This window comes from Rosa chinensis, chromosome 3 (genome assembly GCF_002994745.2).
Source record: "Rosa chinensis cultivar Old Blush chromosome 3, RchiOBHm-V2, whole genome shotgun sequence".
NCBI classification, from domain to species: domain Eukaryota; kingdom Viridiplantae; phylum Streptophyta; class Magnoliopsida; order Rosales; family Rosaceae; genus Rosa; species Rosa chinensis.
In genome coordinates this window covers 29,388,928-29,408,726 of record NC_037090.1, presented here as the reverse complement: position 1 = coordinate 29,408,726, position 19,799 = coordinate 29,388,928, and the positions used below count along the sequence as shown (strand labels likewise).

The 19,799-nt window shown below is 45.9% G+C and overlaps 1 pseudogene; it reads left to right on the top strand.

The window, feature by feature from the left end:
- The first annotated feature begins 4,474 nt into the window (after window positions 1–4,474).
- LOC112194407 lies at window positions 4,475–15,067 on the top strand (annotated as a pseudogene).
- Window positions 15,068–19,799: the final 4,732 nt, after the last annotated feature.

Below are 19,799 nucleotides of genomic sequence, written 5' to 3'. Positions count from 1 at the left end.
TGGTTGGGGAGTTGCCTAGCGCTTCAAAGCGTTGCTTCCGCCAGTCTTGCCTAAGCATAATTAGCGTCAGTGTGTTGTCAACCATGGACTTACTAAACAAATGCTTTATACCCTTTCGGGTGGGCCCCTGCTAGGCCCCCAAGGGAGTCCCCCACTCCCCTGCTAAGATAGGCCTCTGTTTGGCTTGTGTATTGTTTGTTGAGGGGAGCTGCGCTGAGCAGAGGGTGTTGGGTAGCTAACCCACTCTTTGATACCCAAGTGGTGGGGGTCAACATGCCTGATCAGGGCCGTCGAAGACTGTGTTGACATGTCCCCCTACCTGTCCAAGAGGACCCTGTTTTGACTGCAAGGCCGAGTTGCGGTCGTTGTTAAAGTGAGGCGTTGCCTCGGGAATCGCCTTTGGCGGTAGTCCCTTCGCTGACTGTAAGTGGCCGGCAATATTGAGAGGACCTGCCTGGCGGTAGCCCGGCGAATGGCGTTGCTGTCAGCGATCTTTCTTCCAAGGTGCCGAGGGAGAAGTCTCGCTAGCGGCATTGCGCTTAGCGGAGACTAGCTCGCCTGGAAGATGGAAAGAGAGAAGTTCTGCTAGTGGAGTTGCGGTAGCTGAGACTATCTCGCTTGCAAGATGGAAAGAGAGAAGTTTCGCTAGTGGAGACTATCTCGCTTGCAAGATGGAAAGAGAGAAGTTCTGCTAGCGGAGTTGCGCTTAGCGGAGACTATCTCGCTTGCAAGGGAAAGAGAGAAGTTCCGCTAGCGGTGTTGCGCTTAGCGGAGACTATCTCCCTTGCAAGATGGAGAGAGAGAAGTTTCGCTAGCGGAGTTGCGCTTAGCGGAGACTATCTCGCTTGCAATATGGAAAGAAAGAAGTTCCGCTAACAGAGTTGCGCTTAGTGGAGACTATCTCGCTTGCAAGGGAAAGAGAGAAGTTTCGCTAGCTGTGTTGCGCTTAGCGGAGACCATCTCGCTTGCAAGATGGAAAGAGAGAAGTAGCGCTGGCGGAGACTATCTCGCTTGCAAGGGAAAGAGAGAAGTTCCGCTAGTGGTGTTGCGCGTAGCGGAGACTCCGTCGATTCGTAGTCTTCCTCGTCAGTGGTTACTTCGGGTAGACGCTTCGTTTGACAATGACCGACATGTGGCCGTCACAGATTGGGTTAGTGTGTGTGATAACGTCTTTTCAGCACGCCCGTCCCTTCGCCATTAATGCGAGTAGTTACTAATTTTGAAACCCAGGCAACGCCTCGGTTAATCCGGAGAGTAAGTGCGTTTGTGGGGCACGTGTACGGTTGTGGTGCGATGTTGTTTTTCAACAGATGGCCTAGATTAGTTTGATGTTGACATAAAAGAGAGGGAAACCTGGAGGTTTGACACTTCGTACTTTTTATCTAGTGTCGTCGTCTTCAAGCTTTTCTCTGCGTTCCGAGAAGAAGATTGCTACGATTCCATGAAGTTATCGATCTTTGAAGCAGGAAGATCTCATGCAGTGAAGAGAAGCACCTTCGGTCGCACCAAAGTCTTCACCTTTGAGGTTGGTACTCTGAATCCCATCCCTGTTTTATTGGATAGAAGTGTTTGCTTTTGTCAGTTTCTGGGTTTTTGGATTTGGGGTGCTATCTATTCCTCCCCGGTGTGCTCTGAGGATGTAAAGCGAGTTTTGGGGATGGGTTTTGGTGTTGGATAGAGAGTTGGGGTTTAGGGATTTGCTGGATGGTCGAATTTGGGTCGAGTATATGGGTGCATTTTGTTTTTGTTTTGGTATTTTCTGGGCAATTGTTCTTGATGCTCCTGGATGCAACTGATAAAGGGATAGCCTAGATCCTGTGAAACTGACTAGTTTGAGTTTTAGGGTTTTGGGATGGCTAGCGTCGTAGAGATCTTGAGCGGTGAGGGTTCCGGGTTTGACGAGTCGCTCAACGTGGAGGATAGGGTGTTTATTGACTCATTGCGTCCGTCTGCCCCTGCAGGAACCTCCCGGTCCGAACAACTAGACATTGCACCGCTACAGACCATACCCTGGGAAGTTGCCATGGGTCGTACTGGTCGTCCTGAGAGTTCTAGGGCAGGAGAGGATGCCGCTACTTGCAAAAGGCAGGAGGATTAGCTGGCGAGCAATAGCGCCGCTAGCGGCTCCGCTGATGGGGTCAGAGAGGCTGGCGGGGAAAAGGTTGAGTCAGCCTGGGTTCTCTGCGACTGCACAACGGTTGACGAGGAGGGAGGGCCAATGACGGTTGCCGCCGTCAACAGTGTGAAGCGGGTGTTCCGCCTGCCAGGCATTGTGAAGCTGCAACCGCCGCTGAAGGATGAGAGAGCGTCGATCTTGCCAGCCGGTCATGCAGCCGTGCACGAGGCGATCTTCCTCCAGGGAGTGACATTCCCGCTACTGCCAAATCTTCAGATTTTGGTTTGCGAATTTGGCCTCACCTTTGGGCAGATTTGCCCTAACATGTGACGGTTGTTGATGGCGCTCAACTCGCTATGGCGGTTGTCTGGCTGTGAGGGTCCAACCGTGACGGAGGTGTTACACTTCTATGAATTAATATACGTGCGGCGCCAAGGTTGCAGTGGGCAGGTGAACCTGAGTCGTCGTCAGGGGGCGCCCAAACTAGTCGAGAATTTGAAGGATTCCATGTCACCTTGGTGGGGGACCTTCTGCTTTTCCACCGCCGGATGAGAGTATCAAGCGGGGTCGAATGAGGGGGAGCCGACATTCAGGATTAAGTCGGAATTCCAACCTATTCGAGGTTGTCGCTGGCTTCCGCTGCTCAGGGTTGGTTTTGGTTGTACAATAATTCCTGCTGTAGTGACTCGCTTTTTTGTGTGCAGTGGGTCTACGCTATAACTTGATGCGTGACGAAGAGTGCCGCGTGGCGAGAATTCGAGGCTGTTGGCAGAACCGCAACCTGCTAGATCTTCGCCGACTCACTGGTGGGAGTTGTTGGTCTATCAACAGCTGACACGAGCCCTTGGTAAGTACCATTCTCGGGTGTGTGTTTTCGTTCGTTGTTTTGTCAGGCTAATTGTTTCTTTTGTATAGATTCTCCGCTGGGCAACAGAGTGAACCGCGAGGCGTTTGAGAAAGCCATGGATCGTGCCGAGATCAACAACTTCTTGGAGAGCATGTACGCCTCTGGGCTGGCGCCCAGAAGACCTTTGTTGATCCCGAGACACTCGGCTATGTCAGTCTGAGGTTCCTGTGGTGCTATCGATGCCGCACCACTCTCACCTTGGTGCAGACAGTTCGCCCGTCGTTCAGGCGAGAATTGAAGTGGACCGTGGGGCTGCCGGCTGGAACAAGGCCCCGGCTGGAACCGTGCAGCCAAGAAAGAGAATGCCCGCTAGCTGGCATGTGCCGCAGAAGGAGAAAGTGGTGTCGCTGGCTGAAGCAGTCACCATTGCGGGGTTGGGGCCACAAAAGAGGTCGAGGCTTGCCGCTGCTGGATCCACACAGGCGGTGCTACAGAGGAAGCGTCTCCAAAATGACTCGGATGAAGAGGAAGGAGATGACGCAGAGACTATCGGTGCCCATCAGCAGAAGAAGGCCAGACAGGTTCGGCCCAAGCTGACCTCGTCCGCCAGCGGGGAGGTGCAGAAGAGTGACCTGGACTCTTTAACAGCGGACGCCTAATTTCTTGCTGAACCGGAGAGGGATTTTTTGTTACACCTCTGCGAGAGGCTGGGATTCGGAGGATTGGATGGGACCGTCCGTCCAACGGTGCTGCAGCAGTCGCCGTTTAGCTAAGCCTTTGGCCACTTGTCCGTATGGTTGCATGAATTCTTCCTATCGGCCTCAAGGCAGCCTGAGGTCAAGCAGCAGTTGCGAGAGGAGCTCGATGTCCTGCGGGGGGAACTGGTCGATTCTCAGGCCAGACTGGCAGATAAGGAGCGGCAGCTGACCAAGACGATGCCTCGGATGTTCACGGTAAGCTGAAAATTGCCATCGAGCAAAACCTTGAGCGGAATGATCACATCAACCGGCTTCAGTAGGACATAGTTCAGCTGAAAGAGCAGATGGCAGCCAAGGTTAAAAGGATTGACATTCTTCAGAAAGACTCTACCGCCAAATCCGCCGAGGTAAAAAGATTAGAAGGTGTGGCTGCCCAACTGGAGGCGGAGAGGAGCATTGCTGAGGCCGTAGCTGTGGATGTCTTTAAGCAGTCTGCGGCGTACAAGCAAGCTTTGATGGATGCGGCGAAGGCTGGTGCTGTTGCCAACGTGGAGCTTTTGAATAAAAAGGACGCCATTGATTGGGCGAAGGCGTCCGGGTCCGCCAGCACGCCTAGCAAGCCGTCAGCCCCAGGGGGCGGGTCCTTGGCAGTTTAGCTCGGCTTGCGCTCTGGCAGTGGGGAGAGTGATGATGACCAGGCGGAGGCCTCCCAGTGGACTCCGGTGCCTACCTAGTCCGAGGTCTCCAGGGCCAATGTTGTGGCGGATCGTACCCGGCCAGACATGACCATTATGACCCCCAGCCCGACTGAGCATGGCTCCGACCAAACAAGTCGTACGGGACCGCGGCAACCGCCGGCCGAGGGTGAAGAGCAACTGCTGGTTGAGGGATGAGCAGGGCGGTACTGAAGATTGTTGAAGACTCTGCCCTCGATACCTTTATATTGTAATGCAGCCGAGGCCTGCATATGTACTTTTGCTCTTTTTTTTTTTTTTTTTTTTTTGTAATTGACTATTTTTGGGCGGGTAGTCCCGACCCTTCATGGATGGAAGTGTGAGAATTTTCAGTTTCGTATGCCTTTTGATTATTTGTTGTTTGAATGTTGCTTTTACCGCTAGAGTTTTGAATGCTTTTTTGTGATTCAATGAAACATTAAAGGGATTAAAATTGTTCCAAGTACACGATGTAGCGGACGTAGTCCGCCGAACTTTGTTGGCGTTGCCCTTTAATTCTTGTGCTTGAACTTGGCGACAATGGTTTGAATAATTCCTCGTTTCATTGATAACTGATATGTCAGTGTTTACAACAAGCGGGGTTGTACCCGTTAGGTAGCTTCCCTTAGCTAAATATTGAGTCAAAAATTTAGCTAAGCCAAGATGCTCTAGGGTAGTGGCCTGACTATTTGTAGTAACACCGAAGGTGTTCGGTATTCCATGGGTGGGTAGTTGTGACGCCATCCTTGTCCATTAAGTTGAAGGTGCCAGGGCTAACGACTTCCACAATTTTGTATGGACCTTCCCAAGTTGGGTGGAGTGTCGTTGGTGGCGGAATAACTTCCTTCATTACCCAGTCCCCCATTTGGAGGTTCCGGGTTTTGACTCTGGCGTTATAAAAAAGTGAGACCCGTTGCTTGTTTTGCAAATTGTGCAGATGGGCCTTGTGTCGTTTCTCTTCTAGGAGGTCCCTGTCGAGATTGACGCCTTCGCCGTTGGTCTCGGGGCAGTAGGCTTCGACCCTAGCGGTAGGCTGGGATACCTCAATAGGTAGGATGACCTCAGTTCTGAACATCATACAAAATGATGTTTCCCTAGTGGCGGTTGGGGTAGTCCTGATGCCCAGAGAACTTCCGGCAGCTTCTCCGCCCATAAACCCTTGGCATCGTCGAGCTTCTTTTTTAGCAACTTCTTGATTATCTTGTTTGCTGCTTCGACCTGGCCGTTGGTTTGGGGGTGAGCGACAGATGCAAAACTCATCTTGGTGCCCAGGTTAGCGGTGAAAGATATGAGTTCCTTATTGTTGAATTGTTTGCCGTTGTCTGTGATGATTGTGTGGGGGACACCATAGCGGCAATAAATGTTCTTCCAGAGGAAGTGAGTTACCTTAGCGGTAGTTATTGCCGTCAGTGGCTCTGACTCTATCCACTTGTTGTTGTAGTCGATGGCGACAATGATGTACTTGAACTGGCCTTTGGCGGTTTGGAATTTTCCCATCAAGTCCAGGCCCCACGTGGAGTGAATCCATGGACCAATGATGATCGACAGTGGTTCTGCCGGGGCATGTGGGAGATCAGTGTATTGTTGACATTTGTGGTAAGATCTTGATACCCTCCTAGCGTCGTAGCCGAGCGTAGGCTAGAAATAGCCTTATCGCATTGTGCGATTGGCCAAGGATCTGGTGCCCGAGTGGTTTCCACATTCCCCGCCGTGTATCATTGCCAGGATGACTTTTCCCTCCTCTGGGGTTAGACATCGGAGGTTGGGGTGGGTGAACCTCTGGCTGTAAAGCTTGCCATTTTGGATGTTGTAGCGGGTTGCTCTCCGCTTGAGCTGTCGTGCTTCGACCTTGTCCTCTGGCAATGTCCAATTACGGTTATACTCGATAATCTCATCCATCCAACTGGGATTGACCTCAATGTTGAAGATCTCCGCTAGGGTTTTTGTGATGCTTGGCTTGTCAAGACATTCCACCTTTGTGTCTGCTGGACTTTGGTGTGGCTGAGCGGTTGCTAGTCTCGCCAGTGAATCAGCCTTGGCATTTTTTTCCCTGGGGATCTACGTGATGGTGTGGAATTTGAATTTTTTGAGGAGTGTCTTGACGTAACCTAAGTATGCCGCCAATTGTTGGTCCTTGGCCTGGAAACTGTCGTTGACCTGGTTGACGACTAATTGGGAGTCGCTGAATATGTTGACACTGTCAGCCCCTGAGTCGATGGCGAGGAGTAGGCCGGCGATGAGCGCTCATACTCTGCCATGTTATTTGAGGCTTTGAAGTTGAATTTTAATGTGTATTCCACGTGTAGTCCCCCTAGCCCTATCAAGATGACTCCGGCAACCCTGGCCTTGGCGTAAATGGAGTCGTCCACGTGTAGGTTCCAGTCTGACTGCTGGGGGGCTAGCTCCTCAGCGGTTACCATTTCCGTGTTGGGTTCAACCTGTCGCTCGGTGAGCTCAGCAATGAAGTCTACCACCGCCTGGCCTTTCATGGGGGTTCTTGGTTTATAATCAATGTCGAACTCGCTGAGCTCGATGACCCACTTGTTGAGGCGCCCCGAGTGTTCAGGGTTCTGCATTACCTGCCTCAGCGGTTGATTTGTTAAGACATGGATTGTGTGGGCCTGAAAGTATTGGCAGAGGCGTCTAGCGGCGATAATGAGTGCTAGAGCGAGCTGCTCCAGGGGGGATATCTTATTTCAGCCCCGTTCATGCCTCTGCCGGCGTAGAATACGGGGAGCTCATCCTGGCCGTCCCGCCTGACAATGGTGCAGCTTACTACTGACTGTGATACCGCTAGGTATATATACAATGTCTCCCCCTGTACATGAATAGAGAGGAGCGAAACTGCTGCCAAGTACTCCTTCAAGCTCTAGAATGCTGCCTTACAGTTTGGGTTCCAATCGATGACCTTTTTGTGGGTTGTCTTCAGGAATTTGAAAAATGGGAGACATCTGTAGACATGTGTCCGCTGGCCTCTATGCTCTTTACCAACATATCGTCTACATAGACCTCGATGATTCTGCCCAGATGTTCAGCGAACATAGCATTCATCAGCCGCTAGTAAGTTGCGCCGGCGTTCTTCAAACAGAAAGGCATGACATTGTAGCAGTATAGGCCCTTGTCGGTGGTGAAGGAGGTGCACTCTTGGTCGTCAGGGTGCATCTTGATCTGATTATAGCCAGAGAAGGCATCCATCATGCTGAGTAGCTCGTGCCCAGCGGTTGCATCGACCAGTTGATCTATGCGAGGTAGAGGGAAACTGTCCTTGGGGCATGCCTTGTTGAGGCCCTTGAAGTCGACACACATTCGCCACTTTCTGCTGGGTTTTTTTACCATGACCAGGTTGGACATCCATTGAGGGTAATTTACTTGGCGGGTGAATCCAATGTTCTGGAGCTTGGCAACCTCTTCCCCTATTGCAGGGTATCTCTCCTCATCAAAGGCCCTTCGCCGCTGCTTGACAGGGTAGGCAGATGGCTTGATACTTAATTTGTGTGTGATGATCTCGGGGGAGATGCCTGGCATGTTAGCGTAGGACCATACAAAGACGGCGGCGTTGTCCCGTAGAAACTGGGTGAGCTCGGCCGCTACCTCTGGGTCTAGCTGAGCGCCGATGCGGACTGTCCGTACGGGTGCTCGTCGGAGATGCTGATAATCCTTAAGGATGTTTCTGGGTTGACAGGCTCCTTTTTGACATATTTCTTCTCGCCATCCCTGGGGTCCTCAAAGATATTTGGTGCCGCTGCATGATTTCCCACTGTTAGGATTTCGTGGCGGTGCGCCGATCATGCCACTATTGTGGAATAGCACTCTCGTGCCAGTTGTTGACTTCCTTTCACACAGCCTGTTCCATTGGGAGTAGGGAACTTCATGAGGAGCAAGTATCCGGCGATAATGCACTTGAGTTTGTTAAGTGCCGGTTGACCAATGATGGCATTATATGAACTGAAGCAGTCCACAATGATGAACTCTGTATGGGTTTCCGCTGTTCATGGACTGGCACCGATAACTAGTCGCATGTAGTCAAAACCTAATGGCTGTGTGGCGTCACCGGAGAAGCTAAGCAATGGTTCATGATCCTGCAGTAGCTTTCTATTTCGCCGAAGTGTGTCGTAGCACCTGTTGAAGATGACATTTACAGCGGACCTGTTGTCGACAAGGATCCTTCCCACTGACCATTTATCGAGTACGGCATCGATCAAGAATGGATAGTCCTGGGGCAGATGTACTCCGCGCTCCTCCTCCTTTGAGAAGGTAATGGGCTCCCAACCAGATTTTGGGAGTTTAGCGGACCTCTCATAGCGGATATTGCACACCTCCTTGGGGTGGTTAGCACGTGCATAACTCTTTTTTGCCCTGTGGGACATGTTGGTGATTGGAACACCACCGTCGATGGTGTTGATGCGGCCTAAGGGCTCAATATTGGCTATCACGGGTGGTGGTTGGTGCACCTTGAATTGTTCCATCTTTCCGTCTCGGTATAAGGTCTCAATGGCTGTTTTGAGGGCGTTGCAATTGTTGGTGTTGTGGCCGCTGTCCTCGTGATATTTGCACCACTTACCAGTGTTTCTAGGTTTTCCTACCCTTGGGTATTTTCTTGGGGGTGGTGGCGGGATCTGGTCCTTGCATTGGTCGTATATTTCCTCGTATGAGGCCGTGAGGACTGTAAACACTGCGTACCGCTGGGATGACTCCGTCTGTTTATTACTGTTATCCCTATGGAATGAGCGGCTGCCTCTATTGTAATGTTGGTCCTTCTGCCGCTTTCTCTGGTGGTTGCCCTGTTGCAACTCTCTCTTCTTATCAGTTGGCGGCGCAACAGAGGTTTTGCTAGCGGTTTCCTGATGGTTGGGGAAGGGTTGGGTGGACTTTACAGGTGTTGGTGGTGGGGGGGGGGGGGGGGGTTTCTCCATATGTGATGAATTCTGCCTGTCCATGGATGACAGCCTCGCTCATGACATGGTCGTAAGCGGCGTTTGGATGATTGTAATTGAGGTGATAGAGAAATGGCCCCTTGAGGAGTCCCTGCTTGAAAGCTGCCAGCACCATTGTCTTATCAAGATCGCGGCACTGGGACGTTGCCACTCGCCATCTGGTGACAAACGCCTTCAAAGTTTCCTCCGTCCCCTGCTTGTGGCTGAATAGCTGAGTTGTATTGTGGTGTCCGGCCGCCAACAGGATGAACCGAGAGAGGAAAGCATTTGATAGTGCATGGAATGAGTCGATGGACCCTAGCGGACACTCAAAAACCAACTCATTGCCTCACTATCCAGCGTTTCGCTGAACAAATGGCAGAGGGTGGCGTCATCGAACCCCTTGTTATTGGTGACTTTTTTGAAGGTGTCCATATGGACAAAGGGGTCAGTCACGCCGCCGTAATGTAACATCTTTGGTGTCTTTGCGTGCGCTAGGCGGATGGCATGCAGGATCCTGGCGGTGAATGGTCCTGGTCTGGATGCAAAGAGTGGATTTGGTATTGGTGCTGGGGCGCCTGCCTCGGCCCAGATTAGCCTTTGCTCTAGTTATTGCATCCGCTCCAGTATTAGGGCGGTTGTGTCTCCATTGGGTCCCGTTTGGATGTTCCGCTGCACTTGCTCTCTCCTGGGGACAGGTATATTACCCTCGGTTCTAGCCCTGATTGTCAAGCAGTTGGTGTGTGGTTGTGACTCCGCCTCCTGCTCCAATATTAGTCTGGGCGGAGGAGGTGGTCCCATTCCCGTAGCTCTGGTGGATTCAGCGGTACCTGCATCTGTATGGTTGGTCCGGGTACCAACCCGCCGGTGTTGGGCTGACTGCGCCTGGTGCTCCGCGATTACTTGCTTTGCGTTGGGTTGGCGTTTGCTTCCAGCGCCTTCTTCAGCTCATCAAATCTTTACATCAGTGTGGCCACTTGCTTTTGGGCCTCGGCCTTTTCTCTGCGCTCCTGCTCGCGCTCTTGATTTGCCATGTGAAGGTCCGTTAGTGCCAGCTCATACATAGCGGCGAGGTCGTGCACTGGTGGGTGGCTGCAGCTCGGCTGAGCCTCCGTTGTAGTTTGGGTTGGCGGGATCTGGGAAGTAGCTTGGGGTTCCCCGCTGGGGTTGACCGGTGTGTTGAATAGTGCTCCATTAACGTTAACTGCTGGATTGACGTTGATCGTTGGGTTGGTGGGATGGGGGTTGGCGGATTGATCCGCATGCTCCTCAGCGTTTCCCCCGCTACCGTTAGTCATGGTGGATGTTGTGGTGGGATGGCCTTCTGTTCAAGGATTCCCACAGACGGCGCCAATGTTAATGTTTAAAGTTTAGCGGTAGCTAAACCTTTGTTAAGCTGGTCCGATGGGCGGATCGCTACTTATGATACTCTCAGAGCTCCCGCTACCTATCAAATGAAATACAGAGGGCGTTAGAGGGAGACCGCGCTGGGCGGTCTTTTCTTCTCCGATGCCTAAGTTAGTCAATGTATTTATGTTGACAAACTAACAGTAGGTAAATATTAAATGCATAATTAATGAGGAGAGAGGAGAGAACCTTTTTTAGGTGAGAAGAGAGCTGATCTTCTCCATGTTTTTCGATGTGGGACTGATATGTTTCATTCCCAGCTTCTGGAGCTTTTGATGCTATTTTTGGCGCGGGGCATGGCGGCCCGTTAGCGGTGATCTGGGGGCAAGCCGGGGCTCAGGCGGTAGCCTGCTTGGCTGTGTTTCCGTAGGTTACTCCTTTGGCGGGAGTCAGTACCGCTGGGGGGTAGCATGAGCGTGGCTCATTATAGCTAATTATGCTTGCAAATGCCTATGTAAGTACAAACATAATAGGTACTCTTGATGAAATAAGAGAAATTGTGAGCTACTTGAAATTCGAATTTGAGATGAAGGATCTTGGGAAAACTCGATTCTGTTTAGGCCTTGAACTAGAACACCGAGTTTGTGGAATACTAATCCACCAGTCTACATATGTCCAAAAGATGCTCAGGCAATTTAACATGGACAAAGCGCATCCTGCTAGCACTCCCATGATCGGTCGAAGTTTGGATGCAAAGAAAGATCCATTTCGTCCAAAGGAAGATGATGAGGAGGTGTTGGGAGCTGAAATTCCCTATCTAAGTGCAATAGGCTCATTATTGTACTTAGGCCAATGTGCTCGACTAGACATTGCTTTCTCAATGAACTTGTTAGCTAGATTTAGCTCAGCACCAACGCAGCGTCACTGGAACGGTGTCAAAAACATCTTCCGATACCTAAAAGGAACCATTGACTTGAGACTGTTCTTTCCCTACAAAGAGACAAGAGGGACCCCAGATGGAATACAATCCCTAAAGGAAATGTTGATGGCGAAAGCGCCACTCACTACATGGAAACCCCAAATGATGTTTTAGTTGGTTTTGCTGATGCTGGGTACCTCTCTGACCCACATAAAGGTCGTTCCTAAACTGGTTATGTATTTACCATTGGGAACACGACGATATCTTGGATATCAACTAAGCAAACCCTTGTGGCTACCTCCTTAAACCACTAAGAGACTATTGCTCTACATGAGGCAGTTCGTGAGTGTGTATGGTTAAGAGCTATCACGACACATATTCAAGGGACTAGTGGTTTGAGTTCTACCACTGAAAAGCCTACTTGCATTTATGAAGATGATGCAGCTCGCATCGAACAGATGAAGCTACGATATATCAAGGGTGATAATAAAAAACACATATCGCCAAAGTTTTTCTGCAATCAGCAACAACAGGCTCTCCTCAAGATTCAAGTGAATCAAGTAAGTTCTGACGAGAATGTGGCAGATTTGTTCACCAAATCATTATCTAAGGCCTGCATCGAACAGATGAAGCTAGGATATATCAAGGGTGATAATACAAAACACATATCGCCAAAGTTTTTCTACAATCAGCAACAACAGGCTCTCCTCAAGATTCAAGTGAATCAAGTAAGTTCTTAGGAGAATGTGGCAGATTTGTTCACCAAATCATTGTCTAAGGCCACATTTGAGAAACATGTGAAAAACATAGGAATGCAAAGACTTTCCAAGCTCCCTTGATTAATGTAAGTATCAGGGGGAGGTGTAGACGTCAGGGGGAGTCTAACACACATATATCATCAAATGTAAAAGGTGCGTTGTGCTCTTTCCTTCGACGAATGTATATTTTTTGTCCCACATGATTTTTATTGTTATTTGGCAAGGTTTTTAGTGAGGCAACAACTCATGCACCATTTCATCTTTGACTTGGCATAAGGGAGAGTGTTAAAGGAAAATCACATTATGTGCCTTCGTCAAAGTGACTGACGGAGAGGGAATTAAGGAATCAGCGATTACCATCAATCAGCACCGATTACAGATCAATCAGCATTTACTGTCATCATTGTAATTGATATTTCCGTTGTAATTCTCTCCCTATATAAAGGGACTGTGAAATGAAATGAGTAGACCAATTCCAATTCCCATTTTACTTTTACAGGTAGCTATTTATAGATTTGATTGCTGACTAAGAGCAACTCCAACAGCTTCCCCATATTTTGTAGAGAAAAATGAGCCTGTTTTGCTCCAACAGATTCCTTATAACTATCTCTATTTTAGAGAAAGTGAGGAAAGAGAAAACCAAATTCCCTATATTTAAAGCAATCTCTAAAATTTTAGGAGCAACTCCAACAGTTTTCCTATAATTTCTGTATAATAGGGAAGCAAAAGTCAAACCTTTAGCATCTTTTTCTTCTCCAACTCCAATAGATTCCCTGTTTCATAATAATCTCTAAAATCTCTATATTCTTCCTTAAAATTATACAGAAATTATATGGAAACTGTTAGAGTTGCTCTAAGGCTGCCATTCTGGCTTAACCACCAACAAACTCATAGACTAAGAAAGAGCTATATCCCCCTTGTCACTACTTAACAAGTTTGTTTCCTAATAAAAAATTCCTAATAGAAACAAGAGCTAACTACCTATATATATAAAGCGTCCTTCCTATATGCCATTATGTTTTTTCATATGCACAGAGCTAGAAGAAACACAACCAAGCCCTCTATTTTTGCATCATCAATGGTACACTACTATATATGTGCGATATCAACAGGGAATGAAAGGTTCACATCAGCCTCAAGAAGAGGACGAAGTGTGCCGAATCTTTATAATATCTTGTTATTACAAGAGACTAACAAGGCCCAAGCTTCTCTCTTTTCACTTCTTCTGTGTTCTCTCTTGCATCTTCATATTAACCCTCATCTTTGTTTCTCTAACGCCATTTTCTCTCTATTACGTAAGTTGTTTCTCAACTCTCCACATCTTTTCCTATTATTCCTTTTAATTATCTGTAACTGTTAATAACATACAAAGACGTACCTGTTGGTGTTTGATTTCTGTATATTCACCAGAAGTAAACAGTGAAGGCCTTGCTCCTGTTATGGATGTAAACCTCTTTGATTCTTCAATCTCTAATGGTTAATAATTTGCTTCTGATCAGTTTCTCTCCTTGGCTGTTTTTGTTGTTACTTGTTACCTTACTAAGTCGTATCAAATAGTAGTTGGATGAGTTCAAACCATTTCAGAGTCCTTTGTAATTTCTCTGTGGGTGCAGGAACTATAAATTCTTATAGAAGCAGTTACCAATCAGATACTTGTATCATGGAAAGGGGATGTAAGAACAAACTCTGCTTCCTCTAGTATTTTTGTCTATATATCCATAGACAAACCAAGCTTCATGAAAAATATGTCAGTTGTTATCGAGGAAAATGGATAGGGTGACAATGAGGACGAAATCCAACATGAAAAGATCAAACCATATACTCGAAAATGGGAAGCAAATACCATGGCAACCATTATTGAATTAGACCTTATTGCAAAGAATGATAGTACGATCCAGGCACACACCATCCATGTGATGTCAAACATGATGCTTCGATAATGGTTTTTTCAACTACAGTCTATACTGGTAATGTACGTCTACCGGAATTCAATGATGGAATTTTGCCATTGTACATGCATGACTTTATAACACTTTGACAAGTAGGTTGTGTTTGTAATTGTTGATTTTCATGATTGGTGGGCTACAAAATATGGAGACATTCTTTCCAACTATTAGATTATCCTCCTATAGATTTTGTTGGATATATGAAAAACTCATTGCTTCCCTGAGGCCATTGTTGGTCTAAAAATTCATGATGAGCTTAGTGTAAATTCATCATTGGTAGAAGAAAATCAGAGCATCATTGATTTTCAGAATCTTCCAGACCGAGTTATAAGCCTCGAATCAGAAGTCTAATTCTAGAAGAAGAAGCACAAGAAAAACTTTCTGCTTCTGTTTCTCCAACATGGAACATATCAATAGAAAGTAAGGCAGAAGTGGAAGCACCAAAATTGAGGAATTCAAAATTGGTTATCATATCGAATGAGAACTTCTTGGTGAAGATGGATGAGAAAATTGGTTTTCAAGTTCAAGTTCTGAGACCCGAGCCAACAACGGAATTAGCAAAGATTTACTGGGATCTAAATTCAAGTGATGTCATGATTGGAGTTCATGGTGCAGCCATGACACATCTTCTGTTTATGAAGCCTGGATGGGGAGATGAGGCCTATTATGAAAAACCTGCAAGGAAGCTTGGCCTAAAGTACACTGGCTATCACATTCTTACCAAGGAGAGCTCATTATATGAGATATAATAAAGATGATCCTATTCTTAGAGATCCAACTAGAGTAAACAAAAAGGGATGGGAAGATTAGACCTCGGAAAATTTCGTAAGTGATAGAAACACTATGACACTAGTAGCAGCAGCTATTCTTTCTTCAATTCTTATAAGACTTCATTATTATAGAATTTTATGACAATGCCAGGTTTGAGATTTTAGGAGCGCAAGGAAAACCATTAAAATTGCGCGAAAGATGTTTTAGCAAACAGAACCAATGACATGATGAAAAAATTAAGCAACTAGCAGCAGTGACACCAAGAGTATGACTTTTTTATAATCCATCATCATACAACATGTCCATCGCTATATACTACTTTAACTACATAAGTAGATACCATCTGGTGTACATTGACTAAGCTAACTATTGTTTTTTGTTGTCCTATTTCCTTGGAATTTAGAATAGGGTATGAAACAACTGCAATAGAAAGGTGAGTTGCTGCAATCTGCAACCTTCATAACACCAAGAGTATTAGTTTTGATAATATATCCATCATCATACAACATGTCCATCGCTATATACTACTTTAACTGCATAAGTAGATACCATCTGGTGTACATTGACTAACCTAACTATTGTTTTTTTTTTTGTCCTATTTCCTTGGAATTTAGAATAGGTTATGAAGCAACTGCAATAGAAAGGTAAATTGCTGCAATCTGCAACCTTCATAACAAAAATTTTTAGCTTCTTTAGTTCTGCTAAGCCCCACTATCCTAATGTTCTTGGTCCCTCTATTGCAGGTACGTTAAGTTCTTGGATATATAGTAACTGACAATGATGAACTATAAAGCACTGTACAACCCGAGACCATAAGAATCAATAAAAATACTCCAAATGCAAGTATGTAGCGCACTTAAAAGGGTGTCCATAATAAGAATTTAACTAAGAATGTCGATAATGTCATTCAAACCTGTGTGATTTATCATTTAGTCATAACATGAATCGAGAAGAATAAAATCCGGACAAAAGAACCAGGAAATAATAGAGTAATTAGAAGAGTAACATACTGAATATACTTGTTATGTATTGGGTCAAGCTCAATTTCACAAGCTCTACAAACGTGTGCCCAATGACCGGACACTCCACATTGGGAACATACATCTCTGTGCTCAGACTCCATTTATTGAGGCTGGCTCTTAATGTTGGTGGCGCCACCAACACGGCCAGAGGCGTTGCCTCCCTCTCTCTTTCCACGTTGACCTCTTCGGTTCTGTGTTCGCCTATTTTGGCGGTTACCTTCCTTAGTGGAGTGATTATATGGACCAGAACGTCCAGAAGTATTCCTAAGATTAGGGTTTCCTCTTAGCGCCCTCTCTTACAGCGCGACTATAATTGGACACCGAAATATATGCTCTGTTTCTACAGATCTTGAATTATACTTCTTCACAAGGATGTTGTCATGCTTTTCAATGATATTCATAGCTCCAATGAGCTCATGAAATCTTGTGATCCGTCCTGCAGTAACATCGATTCGATAGTTCTTAGCAACCATCAATGTAGAGACGGGGAAGGTAGAGAGAGTCTTCTCAATCAACATTGCATCTGTGATCTCTTTACCATAGAATTCCATTAAGGATTTAATACTAAGTGCTTCCAAGTTGTAGTCAAGAACTGACTTGAAATCACAGAAGCGGAGGCTATGCCATCTCACTTCTATGTCAGAAAGGAAGGAGTCACGGACGTTGCCAAATCTTTCTTTGAGTGAGACCCACAGTCTTCTGGGGGCGTCTTCATTCATATACTCGTACTGGAGTGAATCATCCATATGACGAGTTATTAGGATAATGGCTTTCACCTTATTTGCCTCTAAGGCTGCTCTATTTGCTTCCAAAGCTTGAGCTTGCTCAACAGTTAGCACGTCCTAGCTAGGCTCGAGAATCGTATCCAGGATTCCATCTGCCTTGAGATGCTGGCGAATGTCACGGTCCCACTTATGATATACAGAGCCAGTTGTTTCCAATGGAACGAAGTCCTGTTTGTTCAAGTTACTCATCCTCAAAAAGAACAAGAAATTAGGGTTAGTTTTGGAGTGTAAAAGGTTACCATGAAAACATATAAATTTTTTTAGCATAGTTGGTCTCAAGAAATTAGGGTTTTCTGAGCGTAGTCGCTTCCAAGAAATTAGGGATTTCTGAGGTAGTTGCTTCCAAGAAATTAGGGATTTCTGAGCGTAGTCACTTCCAAGAAATCTTATTCCAAGAGGTATTAGATTAGATCGAAACAATGATGTGTTTGTGGTCGATCATAACTTCTCAACAAACTTTAAGTTTGGAGGACTCCAGAAGCTCCAAGCTTGGAGTGAGCACGAAACCCCATTGTTTGGCTTTTAGTCTCTCCTATGAAGAAGAAAGGGGGTAGAAGAAAGGAGGTTGCATGTCCCCCGAGAAAAAGCAGAGAAATTGAAAAAACTCAAAAACGTGAACTTTTAGTAAAATATACCTCTTAGGGTTGTAGAGTGCCTTTGATCCTTATTGTAGGATTCCAAACGGGCTTCAGTCTTAGCTTAGTTATGTGCAAGACTTGCAGGATTGCTGCTTTCTATCCTTGGTCGGGATTGCAGAGGCTGCTTCAATCCTGATTACGTGCAAGTGCCTTTTCGATGTAGGATTGTAGTCGAACGTCGATCCTAAGCTAGGATTGCAATTGGTTTGCAATCTTGGTTGCAGCAGATGGCGAAGCAGGTGCTTTTTCCTTGTTGTAGGATTGCAGTCGAACTTTGATCCTAAGCTAGGATTGTAACTGGTTTGCAATCCGCCGCAGATGGAGAAGTAGGTACTAGGTGGATGTGGTGCTACAAGGGCAGGCGACTGAACTTGTGCATAGGCTCGTAGTGGTAGAGGCTTGTAGTAGGAACAGGCGCACGGGCGCGCAGGGGAGGTGCACGGAGAATGGCAGTGAACGAGAAAAAGGATTTTTGGGTTTTTGGCTTCTTGAAGCTAGGGTTAGGGCTCGTGCTAATAACGTGTTTAAGAAAATTAAAATTGGGAGAGAATTGAGACGTACTTTCATTGATAATATGATCCTTTTTATATAGAGGATTACAAGGCATAGAATCAGAGTTATATAAGAAATCGTAATATTACATTGATTGGATATCTCCAAGATTCTCCGATATTATCTCTAATTCTAACCCTATTACCATTAGCTCAAGTAACCTAGAGTTTGGACCAGACACATATTCTGGATTTACTTGAACATGGTTGAAATACATGCTCTCCAACTTTGAAAATAACTAGTATTTATTAATATATATGTACATATATAAATTATCATTGGGCTTTTCGAGCCGAGCTTTTAAGGGCCCGACCGGGCCTTGGGTAGGGCCTCAGCTTTGAACCCTCTGCCCTAGCCCTGCCTTATGCCCACGTGGGCCAGGTCGAAACAAACTTTTCTTCTGGCCAGGCCGGGCTTTTCTTCAATGGGCCGGGCGAGCTTTTGACGGCACCTAGGCCCGCGGGTCAAATGATGATCCCTAATCTAGCCATATAAAGCATCCCAGCAGATGTCATTGGACGATTGCACTTTGCCTTCCCACAATTTGGTATTTTGATTATTCCACTGACCCCAGATAATCATGAGTAGTTTCACAAAAATGTCAAGTTTAAAATTAAGAGACTGCACTAGCATCCACTCTCTAAAGTCCATGTTTGGCATAATAGTGTGTTGCAAGGAAAATGACCTTATTTGCTACTGGCCCAACATAATATAAGCATTAATGACTTAAGAGTGAATTGTTCAACATTGTTACGTTTAATTTTTATTAAATCGTGGACAATCATATGGGTCAAAAGTCAATATCTGTGTTCACAAAAAAAGGAGAGTCAATGATGACTCTTTATTAGGTTTATGAAAGAAAGATCTCAAGTATTTACCCAAAATTACTAAAGTAAAGAGAGGATTATTAGACATCCAATTTCAATTTAGGAAAAATTCTTCCATGCAACAGCGGTGCAAGTGAACTAACAGATTTCAACCGTTCATATTGATAGATAATTTTTTTTAATAACAAAAAAATATACTTGATGTTATTTGGTCCAACTAATTTTTTTTTTTTTTGTTAAATTTGCTCCAACTAGAGAAAATTTCTACCATCATAGACCTTGTCCGACCAAATTTGGTGATTTAATTTGGTCGTTAACAAATTTAAACCATGTCAAAAATTTATTCGGATTCTCAAACCGGTCATATGGGTCGTTTCTGGGTAATAATTTCTAACCCTAGTTGCTCCCCACAATAAAAATGCTCCAAACTATAAACAAAAAGATAATTTTAAAGATCAGCTAGAAGGGGCCTGTGTTTGTGGATTTGTTATGTAGTTTTGTTTTCTTTGTTGCTTAACAAAAGATTTTTTGTTTTTTGTTTTGAGGATCTACTTTTTACTACCTATTTTATTGTAGATGCTCTTAACATGCACCTATGCCTGTGTCCAAAATCTTATCTTTACTTGTTAACTGGTCTGACTGCAGATTCTTTTCTTAGTGGCCAATCCATTCCACCATAAATTGGTCCGTAATCTAAATATGTGTAGCAGTGCCAAGCTGCACACAGCTTTGAAAGGCACGTGGGAATGGGTTGAGTGCACAAATTAAATTTCCCAAGATGCCAAAGAATAGGAAGATGAGGAGCCAACCGAGGGAGGGAGCGAGGAAAGAAGGACCAGAATTCCAGCACAACTGGACTCAACAGCTCTTTTCTGCGATACAAAGTCCATCTTTCTTTACACGTATTTGACTGGCCGCAACTCCTATAAAATATTCGATTTCTTCAA